The sequence below is a fragment of the Vicugna pacos genome, chromosome 13 (assembly GCF_048564905.1).
Source record: "Vicugna pacos chromosome 13, VicPac4, whole genome shotgun sequence".
NCBI classification, from domain to species: domain Eukaryota; kingdom Metazoa; phylum Chordata; class Mammalia; order Artiodactyla; family Camelidae; genus Vicugna; species Vicugna pacos.
Window position 1 is genome coordinate 43,393,175 of NC_132999.1, and position 15,360 is coordinate 43,408,534.

Consider the following 15,360-nt stretch of genomic DNA (forward strand, 5'->3'; position numbering starts at 1 on the left):
TTTTATTTGCCAGTGTAACTTAACTATAGTGACTTGCAAACTTTTGACCTAAAAAAATATATTTTGCATCACAATCCAGCAAATACACAAATATGTATGTATATAACTGAAATCAAAGTTTTCCCAAAAATGTGTACCCTTAGTTTTCTTGTTTTCAAGACTTTTTTTGGAACAGTTTTAGGTTTACAATAAAATTGACAGGAAGGTACAGCAATTTTCCATATACCCCCTCCCCACACATATGCAGTTATTTTTTTATTTACCAGAGTGGTCCTTTTTTTTTTACACTAAGGATGAACATACTTTGACACATTGTAATCACCAAAGTCCACAGCTCACCTTAGTTTGGACAAAAAGTATAATGACATAGATTGTTATAATGTCGTACAAAGTATTTTCACCGCTCTAAAAATCTTCTCTACTCCAAAATGGCATATGAACTCTCTTTCTTTTTTCCCTTGAAAAGAGGTTCAAAGCCTTCATGTCTATAAGACCGCTCATGGCCCACCCGTGCACGGACCGGACAGGCTCTAGGTGGCAATACTGCGGATGTTCTTCCACTATTGAGCCCTTCCCACTGGTCCTGCCCAGCATCCATCTGGAGGTGCAGGGGGACACATGTAGGTATTTGTTCATAGGAAGGCCCCAAGTTTTGTGCCCCTTGTCACAATGAACCCAGATTCCTGTTGGGTGTGTTGTAAACAGAGGAGCCATTTCTTCAGAACCCCTGTTCTGAGCACACCCCACAACTATAATTTTTTAAAACCTCTTTCATCTTATGGCCTATGCTAGGAGCTGGGGATTTTTTTTTTTTTTTTAAGGCAGGACTCCTCTCCCTTATGATGTCCCAGTGTAGAGGGAAGATCGACGATCACAGATGGTATCAATTCCCATTAGAAGATTGTCTGAATTAGATTCTGACTCCCAACCTGTAGACTCAGGAGTCTGGGGCAGAGGGCATTCAGATTTGCAGTTTTATTGCACTAAGCATTTTCTAGAGAAAAAAAATCGTTTCACATTTGTATGTGCTATTTTAAAGGAGGGAAGATAAAGTTGTGATTAACAAGAAGAAAATTCATTTAAAAGATTTTCTGAACTCATGTTGCTTCCTGCCATTTTGTGTTTTCTCAATCAATGGATGTTAAAAGTATCGCTACTTGTCGCTACCTATGGAAGTCCAGGAAATATTTTGAAGTTCAAAAAGAGCTTAAAATAAGAGGCAGTAACCACCGGTCTAGTCACAAGTACGGCATCGCTGTTGCCCTGTGCAACCCCAGCTCCCTGGGAGTGCACGACTACATGGTTCCTCTGATCCAAGGTTGACCCTCTACTTGGGTTCCAGATCCCACACCCCTCTCCTACGTGGGCGCCTCACTCCACCAATTACCTCTTCTCTTTGATCTTTTTACTTTCTCCCTCTCTACTAGATCTTTTCCTTTCATCCATATAATGCTCAGGTCTCTTCCATCTTTACAAGAATACTTTCTATCATGTCAGCTCCACAGACATTTATTGGGCTTCTGTATAACCTCGCCTGGAATGTCAGGGAAAGACTTCCTGAGAAGGTGGAAGTTGACCTCAGAATAGTGAGTAGGCATTAGCCAGAAAATATAGGAGCAAGGGGTGGGATGGATGATCTAAGACTTTCATTTGGTTTTCTGAAATATCTCTTAAAGCCATTTGCTTTCTCCATCTCCTACTAGTCCCAGCTGCCATCAACTCCTGCCCAAATATTATAATGTCCTCTCATCTGGCCTAACTGTGGTCTCTCTTGCCTCCTGTCTGTCTGACCTCCACACTGCAGCCAGAGTGGTCTGTTTTCAAAATGTGACTCCCCTCGCTTCTTGCCACCACCACCTCCAAGGCCCCAGGGGTCCAGCCTCTTCTGCCTCATGGAACATCCCTCATTCCCTCACCCCTTCCACTCTAACCTGCATTGACTCTGCAGCCTTCCCTCTTTACTCTGCTCCTCGCATCACAGGAACTTTTCATGTGATTCCTTGGCCTGAACTCACTGGTAAGAAATTTGATTTCAAGAGCAGTGGGAAGTCTTTGAAGGATTTTTAAGCATCGCTGTTGCCCCATGTAATCCAGCTCACTGGGAGTGCATGACTACATGGTTCCTCTGATCCAAGGTTGACCCTCTATCTGATCTGACATTTTCCTAAAAGAGCACCCTGGCTACTGTGTGAACAGAGAATTTGTGAGGGCAACAGGCGAAGCAAAGAGGCCAGTGGGTCTATTTCTGAGGTGCAAGTAAGAAATAATGGTGGCTTGGAGCCAGGTGATGGCAGTATCAATGGAGAGAAATAGGCACATGGGGTACACTGGGGACTGGAGCCAGCAGAATTTGGTGATGGATTCGGCAATATGAATGAATCAAGGATGACTCTTAGGATTTTGACTTGAGCAACTGAGTGGGTGCTGGTTTCATTTGCTGACAGCCTGTGGAAGGGTCAGATATGAAGGCCTCCTGCCCTGTCTTTTCTGACTCCCTGCCCGTTCCAGCTCTTTGTGGGCTTTGAGTTGTTAAAGTAATTGGGGCGTGGAGTGCTTGTTGAGGAGCAAACTAAAAGATGCCAAAGTATGGAGGAGAATGAGGTGCATGGCCTATATAAAGCATTGGGAAATTCACTCCTTGTGATGCAGGAAAACAGATGTGAGGTGTGAGGAGGGCCGTGTCCCAGGCTTCGGTTGAGCCCCTGGGACGTGCCCCGCTAAGTGTGGGTCCTTGGCTTCGTGCAGGGAAGAATTCAAGAGCGAGCCATGGTTGAGTGAAGGTAGATTTACTCAGAGAGATACATTGAAAGGCAAGAGAAAGGTCACAAGGTGTGCGGGTTGGGTGCTCAGATTAAAAGTAGGTACACAATCCATAGACAGAATGTGGGTCTTCTGAAGAGGGAGAGAGAGGGAGGGCCACGAGCCACCCTGTTGCTGGTTTTTAAGGGGTTGGTGGCTTCATATGCTAATAAGTGGAAGGACCAGTCTAAGTAGCCCGGGGAAGGGGCTGGGATTCCCAGGAAGTTGGCCATTTCCCACTCTTTGACCTTTTGTGGCTAGCCTTGGGACTGTCATGGTGCCTGTGGGCATGTTACTCACCATGTTAAAATATTACAATGAGTGTATAATGAAGCTCAAGATCTACTAGAAGTTAAATCTCTCATCATCCTGAGCCTCAAGGCCTACTGGGGGTTGAATCTTCCACCATTTTGATGTTAATTGCTGTGGCATTCCTTGAATGGCTGTGCCCTGCCCCCTTCCATCCTGTCTCACTTGGAGGTAACCTCGAGGTGTTACTTTGCTGGACCATAACACCAGTGTTCCTCCCTCTCTGTCTACCAGCCCCCTCCTGTCTTTACTTTCTTCCCCATAGAGCATAGGTACTATTTCTTATCACTTCAACTTCTCTTTTACCAATGCTCTTGCCCCAGTGTTCCCCCAGTTCAGCTTCTGGCAAAATACAAACTTCAGATGAATCCAATTATCACTCATCTCTGGTTGCTAAGCACTGCTGGAAATCCATACTGATTGGTGTCACTATAAATCACTGGTGCCATTCTAAATTCATGGTCTCCGACTTCAAATGGACCCTCAATGCTGCCTGGCAATCTTTCTCCACTCCCCTGCCAGCGCTCTCTCATTCTCCACAGTGGCCATTGCAGATTTTAACCCTCTCTTAAATGCTACTTCCCCTTCTCTCTGAGCAGATAAATTCACTCCTGCTTCACAGAGAGTATACAAGCCATCAGAGAGGAGAAATACCAGAGCTTTTTTCTGTCAACCTATATCCTTACCTCTCTTACCTCTCTCCCCTTACATGCCTCCTCTTCTGTGTGAAAGTAACACTTCAGCTTGGACCTCATTCCCTTTGACTTTCCAGGAATCTTCCTTACTTATCCCATCCATTCCCTATATTGTTCCTCCACTCCTTTACCAGCTCCTTCCCAAATGCATTGAAACTTGTCAGGCCACTCTCATCTTAAGAATTTTTCAGTCTTCTCTCTGCCCCTAACTAGTTACTGCCACATTCCTCTCCTTCTTGCTCCTTAAAACTTTCTGAAAATATTGTCAACACTGTTTGCATCTCCAATCCTTACTGCGCACTCTCTCTATAAGCCACCGTAGTCTTGCCTTCATTGTGAACCTGCCATCACCATTGCCTTCCATTTGAATTGTCTCCATATGAAATTCCAGTTGTCACTTTCAGTAACTGTGCCTCTTGGATCTCGGCAGTCTGATGCTGTTAAACACTTCTCCCTCCTAGAAACTCTCTCATCCCCTTGGCACACGCTCCTGGTTTTCCCATGTCCACTTAGGCTGCTATTTAGTCTTCTGCTCCTTGAACTTGAATAACAGTTATGTGCTGAGCATTCTTCTTTTTCCCTTCTATGCCCTGATCTTGGATGTGATCTATGGTAGATTATCTGCAAAAATGGTACTGGTTTTCTACCTCTTCTTGTATCTATGCTGTTTATAATGTAACTTTGAAACTCCTATCAAGAGATAGAGCTTATTTCTCTACCTCTTGAATCTGGATTGTTCTAAACTTAACTTTGGCCCACAGAGCATGGCAAAGCGATGCTGTGCCAGTTCCAAGCCTAGGCCAGCCTCCTGGAGGCAGTTTATGATTCAGCCAGTAACCAACCAAGCAGCTGGTGACAGAGGCCCTCTGAGACCAGCCAGAGTCAGCCAACCTGCCAGCTGACCACAGACGCATGAGCAAGCCCATTTGAGATCAGCCAAGCCTGGCTGAGAACACAGAACGTATAAACTCCTGAACAGTAATTCACAGTTGTGTTAAGCCACTAAGTTTTGGGATAATCTGCTATGTAGCAAAAGCCAATGGATAGAGTTTCACTCCCTTTCATGCCTTAATGTTCATCTACATGGTGATAATTTTCTAGACTACATCTCCAGCATAAGTGTGTCTTCTTAAGGCCAGACTCACATCTACACTTGCCTGGTAGATAATAGTATTTATCCAGCTTATTATTTGGTCCAGATGCAATGCCACCCACACCTTTCCCTTCATCCTCTCAACCACCCCATGTGGTGGGTTTTTCCATCACCCCATTTTACAAATGAAAAAACTGAGGCAAAGAGAAGTTAGTGACATGCCCATAATCACACAGAAGAAGTTGGTAGATTTGAATCCAAGTCTGTCAGACTCCAGAAACCTATGATTGTGGCCACTCTAGTGGCTTTCCCCATTACTTGCAATTCCAAGCATGTACCACATCCTCATGTCTCTAACTGTACTGATGTTGACTTTTCTTCCTTACGCATTCTGTCCTTCTGCTCTTCTTGGCTAACTCCTACTTATCTTCTACAACTCTGTTTGGATATTTCCACCTTAAGAAGTTTCTGACTTCCCCTCCCTCCCCAAGAATGGATTAGATGACCCTCTCTGCCACCATAGCATCTCCTGCAAACTTCTGCATTATATTGAAGTTATATCTCTCCATAGATTGTGACCCCTCAAGGACAGGGACTCTAGCCCCAGGAATGGGGTCAGTGGGTGCTAGGTTCACTTCACCCAGACAGTAAATACCAAAAGAATGGTTGCTTAGATACCACCATGGCACTGCCTGAAATAAGTAAAGCTAGAATGCCTAAAACTGATCGAAGTCAGCTACTCATATAGAAATGGAAATTTCAGTCCATTTGGCAATTTCTAAGGCAGTGGATCTTAAAATGAACTTTTCACAGGCAGAGAATTTGCAAAGCCTCTCACCCCAAACTCGAATATGTGGGCCTGAAGAGAAACTGCAAGAGATTACAGGGTTCCTGCTCTTTCTTCTTTATTTCATCGTTAGACACTTTCTCATGAAAACAGACTCTAAAAGGTGCTGGAAATGAGAGACTTAAGGAATGGAACTGATCGCTCTGGCCGTATCTCAGGCAATGCAAAATTCAAATGGCCCCAAAAGGGCACTTTGCTTTTGATAATGGAAGCAAGCCCTCTCTAGATAGGAGGGGCTTCCCTAGAGCCCCTATCTTAGAAGCAGTCATCGTCCAACTGAGGAATGGAGGGTGTCCTATTGTGTAGAGCCATCAATTCCATTCACTTTAGCCATCTTCAGTGTGATGACACAGTGATGGAAAAAGCTGCTTTCAGAAGAGGAGAGCCTTTAGAGAACAAAATCTTGGGTTCTAGTAAGTGTCCCAAGCAATTAAAAAAGCCGTTACAAAGCATGCAAGCACGAATGCTGATATGGTGATATAACATGTCTAGAATACATTTTGCTAAGTTTGTCAGAGAAACACCAGGGGATCTTTCGCCATCTACCTTTTTAGAGTCTTCTCTTAAAATTCTAAAATTAAGCACACACCAGCGATGGGCTGTGGAGCCAGCGTAATCATGTGGGGCTGTAGGTTAGTTTGTCCTTGAGTTAGTGGCGTTCGCATTGTAATAATGGCTTTGTATTATTTTGGAATGTAATTACTTTTGTACATAAGTATGTATTCTTTCTCAGCAAAATCCCATGGTTTCCTCTTCTCTTGGAGACACAGACTACACTTTCCACTGTAATTAGGTGTGGCTGTAAGACTAAGTTCTAGCCCTTGAAATATGAGAGGAGATGATGTGTACCACTTCCAGGCTTGGCTCTTAAAAATTCCTATACATCAGTTTTGCAAGATGAAACAGCTCTAGAGAGGGATGGCAGTGATGGGTACACAAAAATGTGTATGTGCTTAATGCCAATGAATGATACACTTAAATATGGTTAAAGCAGTAGATTTTATGATATGTATATTTTATCAGAATTTTTAAATATTTTTTTCAAAAATTCCCATACATGTTCCATTACATTGTTATTTCCTTCCAACTAGCTTAAATGGGGACAAAACCAGGGCAATCTTGGAAGCCACTGAAAATGTTGAAAATAAGAGGCTCTTTAAGCATGGTTACAAGTCCTAGAAGTAAGTTTCTATTTTCTTTGAGCCATTACACACATTGGGATCTGTATTAATTATCTATTGCTGTGTAACAAATGGTCCCAAATTTAGTGTCTCAAAACAAAAACATTTATAATCCTACAATTTCTGTGGGTCAGGAATCTGTGTATAGCTCAACTGGGTCTTCTACTTCAAGTCCCTCACAGGCTGAAATCAAAGTGTCTGCCAGGGCTACAGTAGTTTAAGCCTCAATCAGGGAAGGAAGTATCTGCTTCCAAGTTTACTCATGTGATTGTTGGCGGGTCATGGGCTCTTGACCAGAGGCAGCCCTCCACTCCTGGCTATGTGGACCTCTCCATGGGGAAGCTCACATCATGGCAGTTTGCTTCATCACAGCAAGCAAGCAAGAAGAACCAGGAAGACAGTGAGCAAGACAGAAACACAACCTTTCATAACCTAATCTCAGACTTGACATCCCATCTATTTGCTGAATTCTAAGCAAGTCACTAGGTCCAGCCCACACTCCAACCAAGGGAAAGCTCACACTCAAACAGAGTAGGAAATCCAGGAGACAGGGATCACTGGAAGCCATTTCAGTGGCTTCCTGCTACAGCTTCTATTTGTTCCAGCAGCTAACCTACCCTATTACAGTGAGTCTAATGGAGCAGTTTGCATCCTTGGCATTATTGAGAATTTGGAAGGTTGTTTGAACATTTTACCCTATGCTTCCTGCCTATTCCTGGGAGCAGAGGCAGAAGTGCCCAATTTCAGGTTATTCATAACTGAAGAGATGAGTGATGGCATTTCAAAGAGGACTAAGTTCTCCTGGTGTGAATCACATTAACGTCATGACCACAGCTGACCAAATCCAAGGCCAAATGGAGAATTAGTTTCTCCTAGCTGCCAGATGCTCCCTTTTTTCTTCCCCTAGCAACTAAAAACCATGACAGCAGAACCTTCCCTATGGTGTTGGCTTTGCCACCATGTTCTCTGAAGGGTCTGACTAGTTCCTGATACTTTAGAAGGAGGAGGAGGGCACACTAATATGGCTCTCACAAACTCTTTATTGAGGAGGGGCTGGCCAGACAGCTGTCAGATGCAAAGATCCTTGCTACGTGTATAGCGCAACTTAATTGCTCATCTGGCTAAGCCCCATTCCTCTCCAGATGTTGTATCACAGCACTGCTGGAGTTGCTGCTTTCAGCCTCCTCTCATTGCCCTAATTAAGCCAAAATAATAAGGCAACATGTTAGACACGATGATCAAGTTTTAATTAGACTTTGATAAACCCAGTGTGAATTTGGTCTCGTCAGGTGCAACATTTCTGACAAGCAGGGAGGCCAGTGAATCATGAGATGGTTTGGGTATAAATAGCAACTATGGTTTCAATCTCATCAGTGTGGAGGAAGGTCAGGGGTTGGGTGTGTATGGAACCATAATAATAACCCTTTATATTTGAGGAACGCTTCACAGTTTGCAAAGTCCTTTCAGCCCATTGCTATGTGATTGTGTGAGTTGAGGCTCATTTGGCAACAAGATATCTAAGTCCAGATGGGAAGAAGGGAGAAGAAGCTAACATTTAATCAATTTCTAAGACATGCCTGAAACAGTGCTGGGAGCATCATATATGAAATAGAAGTCGGTTTCCCCCCCAAAATCTCAGGCCTTAAGGAGCGTCAGGCAGAACTCCGCCTTAGGTCTGTTCACTTCCTTCACAGGACTCACTTCACCACTTCGTGCAAATAGTCTTCTGAGCCCATCCTGAAAAGCAACTGAATTGGACCCAAAAGTGCCTTTGGAGATCGATCCAAGCCTCTTCACTGTGCAGATGCAGACTCTGCGGCCCAGAAAGGAGACGGCATGTCCCCTCATTACACAATAGTTTGGTGGCAGAATCAGGCAAAAATGTAAGGCTGACACTGTCACTCTCTCAAATTCTTTTAATTCAATTCAATTTGATTCAACAAGTATTTGTTGAGCACCTACTATGTGGTAAGCACTGGTTTAGAGATCTATCAGTGAATTAAAAGAGATAAAGATCCATACTCTAGTAGATTTCCATTCTTGGAAGTGGGAAACAGAGAAAGAGTAATAAATAGGTAAAGTATATAGTGTGTTACGGGTGAGTAAGTGATATGGATAAAAACAAATAAAACAATAGAGCAGGATAAGGGAGATGGAGAGCAGCAGAGATGATTGAGCTTAAATTTAAAACAGAAGGGTTAGGTTGTAGGTCTTACTGAGACTGAGAAAGCTTCCTAAAGGCAAAGGTTTGCATTCATTCATCCATTTATTGAGAATTTACTGAACACTCACTTATGCCCAGCGTTTTCATAGGGGTGGGCAGTGATGAATCGCAAAGATCCCAGCCAGCCATCTCTCTCATGGATCTCTGCTGAATTCCCAAGAACACCACTGTGGTCTGAACTACGTTTTCCTAACAAATGGCATTCCCTAAGCTCACGACCAGCTAAGCGGTGCTACTGACCACTTCCACGTGGCACAGACCGTACAGACACAACATGAAAAGTGTAACGGCCAGGCAGTGGCCAAGCATAGAAGTGATAAGGCGTCCCCAGCCGTGCTGGGGTGCAGGCACTTTATCTGTAGGGGGTTTCCCCTTCCACTGACTCACCACACACGACACCCCTATAAGTCTCTTTCTCTGGAAAATGTCCCACTTAACTTTTACCCACCTTCAAAATTTCCCCAGACTAGAGCTAACCCCACAATCAAAGCCCTATGTGAAACCCCAGGGGTCAGCTAGTCAGTCCTTAAGCTAAATGAATCTGTGGATTCCTGTGTCCATTCCAGTCTGCTAATTGGAGTCTGCTGACTCCAGACCATTCATTTTCTCCCTCCTTCTAATTTGTTGAAGCAGCATCCTAGAGATGAGTGGTCTCCATCAGGGGCCTTCACATTACACTATGTGGCAGTAATGATGCTGTGCGTTTGGATAGAATTTTACGACTGGCAAGGGTACTTTCACATCCATCATGTCACTTGAGCCCCACAAAAGTGCTGTGTCATTATTGCTTTTTTTTTTTCAGATTAGGAAGCTTATGCTCTTAAGACTGAAAGATTTGTCCAACATCCCACAGCCACTGAAACACAACTAAATGCCCAGTGCTTTTTCCTAGAACTCTAAGCTGGCTGGCCCTGTGGATAACATTTGGCGACAGGTCAGAGGGACAAAGTAAAGTGACCCAGCCTCAAGTTAAGTAGAAAGATAATAAAACAGCTCAAAACCCAGAGCAATCTAGTACTTCCCAAACTTCAAAGTATGCAAAAATCAACTGACAATCTTGTAAAAATGCAAATTCTGAGTCTGTAAGTCGGGGGCAGGGTCTGACATTCTGCTTAAAACAAACAAAGCATAAATACAAAACAGAAACAGACTCACAGACATAGATTATAAACTTGTGGTTGCCAAGGGGGCAGGGGGTGGGAAGAGAGACTGGGATTTCAAAATTGTAGAACAGATAAACAAGATTATACTGTATAGCACAGGGAAATATATACAAGATCTTATGGTAGCTCATGGAGAAAAAAATGTGACAATGAATGTATACATGTTCACGTATAACTGAAAAATTGTGCTCTACACAGGAATTTGACACAACATTGTAAAATGATTATAAATCAGTAAAAAATGTTAAAAAAAAAAAAAAAAAAACCTCCCAGGTGATGCCAGTACAGCTGGTCTTTGGGCTGCACTTTGAGTTGAAAGAGGATGATGCACGTCCACACACTGAGTCATCTGATTGGAATGAGCTCAGATCCCAGTCCTGCCCTTTAACAGCCACGTGACTTCAGGCAAGTCTCTTCACCAAGCTCAAATTCGGGGTGGTTGTTACTTTTTCTTTCCAAACTTGACAACAGAGAAATGCCATGGTGGACACTCATATTTGTCCCTAACAAGACCTTGACTGACCAATGCCCTGAGCTCTTCAGGTAAGATGAAGAAAGATGCACCCTGCTCAAAAGCACCGCCCCAAGGGGGTGGGTGTCAGCTGAAATCCAGCCCTCGCCCCAGTCACCGTGCAGAGCCCCTTGCACAAGGCTACATCCACTCAGAGGAACGGCATGATTTCTCTCATTTACACAAGGGCACCACGTGGACCAGCAGAAGCCTTAACCTTCCCACCATCCTGGAAAACTGCTCATGGTCTAACTGATCTCCCTTTATAGGGCTTGATACAGTTGCCAAGATTCTCACTGACACTCTGTCTCCTCATTCAAGTAACGACTTCCTTGACTTTTCTTCCAGGCCACTCTGAGTCCCGCTTTCATCCATAGCTTTGTGGTAGGGGCCGTGTTCATTCATTACCATTCGTTCATTCAACAGCAAATATTTAGGTGGTGTCCTCTGTGTGCCAGGCATGGTCCCAGGAACTGAGAATATGGTGGTGAACAAAATAAAGCCCCTGCTCTTAGGGAGCTGTTCTTCTCAAAGGAAAGAGGGAATCCATAAATAATATGTAAGATAATGGCAGGCAGTATTATGTGTAACAAGGAAACTAAGGCAGGAGGTGACATTTGAGCAGAGACCTAAAAAAGGTGATGGAGTGAGCTTTGTGGGGTGATGGAGAAGTGCAGTTTGGATAGAGGAATGGCTTCTGCATCAAGTCCTAGAGCAGCAGTGTAACTGACATGGTCAAGGGAGCCACAAGAAGCCTAGTGTGGCCGGAGCAGCCTGCGCCAAAGGGAGCATCTAGGTCACATGGAGAACTTTGGGTTTTATTCTAAATATGATGGGCTAATGCTGGAGAGCTTTGTGCCATGGCCATTGCTGCTGCTGCAGTTACGTCCCCCTCCTTGTTTCCCGTTTAAGGGAGCTGTTTTAAGGGAGTAGGGAAATGGAATAATTCATTCAACAAATTCAACATACATGTCATGAGTCCCTTGAGTCCCAACATATATCTTATGTGCCAGGCACTGTTCTAAGCTCCAATCTAGGTCCTGGGAATATTAGCAGTGAGCAAACTCCCCACCCTTGAGGGGCTTACATTTCTGACAATGGGAAGATGAATCCTCATATGTCTCTCTTCTTGCTGAGATCCACGTGGGGATGAGAAAGTGATGGCACCGCCTGCCTCTCTCTAGATTTGCAGGTTGGGTTGTAGGTGGAGCAAGCCAGAAAGGACTGAGGGACCCACTGCTACTACACACAAATGCTTTGTGTTGGTGACTGTCACGGAAATCAAGAACAAGAAATTGATGCCAAGTTGGGGTCAATATAAAGCAGAGAGAAAGCATGGCCCCAGGTAGGGAAAGCCTGTAGGGCTGAGCTTCCTGAGGGAGCTGGAATTGACCTTGAGAATGAACATAAGCCTTGAGAATGCACATAAATTCTGAAGAGGAAAGAAAATGAGACAGGAGACTTGACCTTGCTCATATTTCATAGGTGCGGACATAAGCATTCTGCCCAGATTGTACTTGCCCTTCAAAATCCAGCTTAAACAGCATCTCTTTTACAGCACCATCCCTAAAACCTTCATCATTTCTGCCTTCCAACAGATGTCTTGCCTTGCACCTAGCTCAGTGATTCCAGTGCCTATCACAGAACCTGGCTCATAGCAGACACTTAATAAATACTTGCTGGGTGAGTAAATGGATGGATGGACGGATGGATGGATGGGTGGGTGGATGGATGGATGGGTGGATGGATGGATGGATGATATATACCACAGTTTGTTGGTTCTAAGGTGTATGCATGTAGTAGTGAGGGAGCCTGCAGGAAAGATTTGAGACTGAGACTGATTGATTGATCTCTTTTTCTCCTAGACCACCTAGATGGTGGTCTTGTACATAAAAGAGCCCAACAAATGTGTATGGAATGAAGGAAGACAGGCTTTGACCAGAAATATGAGTCCAAGTTTTTCCCATGAAACTTTAATGCCAGAAAGGATTTGTGCATATGAAATTCACCCTTCTCCACTCACCTTTACATAATTCAAGCAGCATGTGATTCCTTGGGGACTTCTTTGGACATTAAGTTCTCTCTCAACAGCCTGAGGATTGAACAGCTGCACTTAAGCAATTACCATTGATTTGTCATGATGAGGGGAGCCTGGGAGCAGGGGAGGAGGGCAGGGAGACAAGAGACGGGGGGGGGGGGGGAACGGAAGGACTGAGGGACCAAGGAACACAGGGGCTGCCTCTGTGGAGGCACGAAGCTTGGAGAAGTCAGCATCCCGGGAAGAATGGGAATGCTTGGCAAGGCCATTAATACATCCAAAAGGCATGGAAGCCTTTAAACTGCTTCCTGGCGCGTTTGTTTCCTTTCTCCTGAACAGTATCTAGCTCATGCCCCTCACCGTCAGCTTGACAAGCACATCTCAACAAGGCAAGTCAGAAAAGGGAAGAGGTCAAAGAGGTTGTCTTTGTTTTGCACCGAAAACCCAGGAGACGATGAGGAAAGCATTGAGGCTCTCTTCGGAGATGGGAGTCTCCTGGGAGGTGTCAGAGAAGTGGGAAATGGCTCAGGCAGGGACTGCCAGCTCCCGCACCCTCAGCTCCCAGAAACAGCGGTGCTGGTGACTTGATAAGGAGAGATGATGTGATAGGGACAGGTGTCTTGATAAGGAGAGATCTCTTCATGAGGATAGATGTCTTGATAAGGATAGGTCCAGGTTGGAGGTGACCAGAACTGCAGAGAAGCAGATGGCAAAGACTGTCTTGGAAGAAAGAGAATAAGTAACTCCTGCAGGGGCCCAGAATTCAGAAAGGGAAAGCTCTGAGAGAAAGAGAAGGAGTCATTTCCCTCTCCTGACTCCTCACTAAAAAGAAAATTGCCTCCAGTGGAGGGAGTGGTGGGAGAAGAAGCCCCTCGGCCCCTCCCACTTCACGGTGAAATAGTCGTTCTCAACCCTTTTGAGGACAGAGACACCTGGGGGCGGGGGGAGGAGACAGCATGGAGCGCCCACCCCGCTCTGAGGCAGGTAGCTCCCCGTACCTTGTCTGGTCAAACAACAATTTTCTGAAACAAGTTCTGTGATTCCCACCTGTGAAGGGTTAAATTGTATCTCTTCACAGGATATGTTCTGAAATCTGTCATTGTGACGGTATTTGGAAAAAGTGTCTTTGCAGGTGTAATTAAGGATCTTGACATGAGATCATCCTGGAGCAGCAGGTGGGTCCTAAATGCAAGACCAAGCGTCCTTATGAGAGACACTGGCTTAGTGGAGATGGCCACATGGAGGTGAGGGCAGAGATGGGAGGGATGCTGCTGCAGCTGGGACTCCTGGGTCACTGGAAGCTGGAAGAGGCAGTGAAGGATCTTCTCCTAGAGCCTTCTGAGGACTTGATTTTGTGCCCTGGCCTCAAAGAACCATAAGAGAATAAAATTTTTGTTGTTTTAAGCCACCAAATTTGTACTACTTTACACAGCAATCCTATTACACCATTTTATAGATGAGAAAATCGAGGCTCGGAGAGTGTGAGCAAATTCTCTAAGGACATCCAGCTGAGATGAGACAGATCAGGGTTATAGATCTTGGAGTGGAGCAAAGGTTAGCATTTTCCAAAGAGCACCTGCAGAGACGCCTCCAGAAAGGCCACCTGGATGGAATTCCATAGTCAAAAGCTGGGAAACGCTCCGCTTTGGAGGTCCACTCTGCTAGGGTGTGTGGTAAAACTCTATGAAACCTGCTTAAACTTCACTTCCCCAGCAAGACCTGGCCTCATGCCTGAGAAGTTTAGGCTCTCACCCCAGCCATTTCTTCTTGTAGCACCTTCCCTGGGCTTCCCTCCTTTGCGCTGACAATCACAAGCCTCAGCAAATGCATACTTGGAGTTTGTTTTGGTTTAATGTCCTTCTCCCCAACTAGACCCTAAGCTCCATAAGAGGCAGGACTGTGTCTGATTTCTTCCCTATGACGTTTTGCTTGGTACGTGGCAGGTGCCCAACACACGGTACATGGCAGGTACCCATTAATACCTGCTAAATGGATGATCAAGAAAAATTTGCTTAACTTTATAACACCCAAGCTTTCCTAAACTTAGTTAACCATTAAACTCTTCCACCTATAGCACCTGAGAATGTCAAGTCTAGGGGAAAGGTGAGGGTCTCTGCCAACATGTTGGTCTGACAACACTGTTTTACCCTGAGGCCAGCTTGAGTACAGACCTCCCCCTCCCAGGGCCTTCTTAGCCCCAGGAGAGTCTGCTCTCTCCTTGGGAAAGGGAGTTACTCATGTGGCAACATAACCCCATTGAACATATCCGTGGGATATGAGGAGTTAGAAGGAGCTGATTTACAGTCTACGCAGAAAAATAAACATGATACTAGCCAGAAAAATTCTGAAATTAAAAAAGAGAGAGAGAACTCATTAAGATGACAGGCCTTACCAGGATATTAAGAAACAATAAAAATCAATAATATTTAAAAGTATTTGGTAGCGAGACAAACCAGTCAAGTAAAGGAAAATAGAATCTAAATAAAAACCCAAGAACACA

The 15,360-nt window shown here is 44.6% G+C and overlaps 1 non-coding gene across 1 annotated transcript; it reads right to left on the bottom strand.

The window, feature by feature from the left end:
- Positions 1 to 616: 616 nt before the first annotated feature.
- Positions 617 to 745, bottom strand: LOC116283023 (small nucleolar RNA SNORA11). Its single transcript, XR_004192568.1, has one exon. It is a non-coding gene; the product is annotated as a small nucleolar RNA SNORA11 (small nucleolar RNA).
- Positions 746 to 15,360: the final 14,615 nt, after the last annotated feature.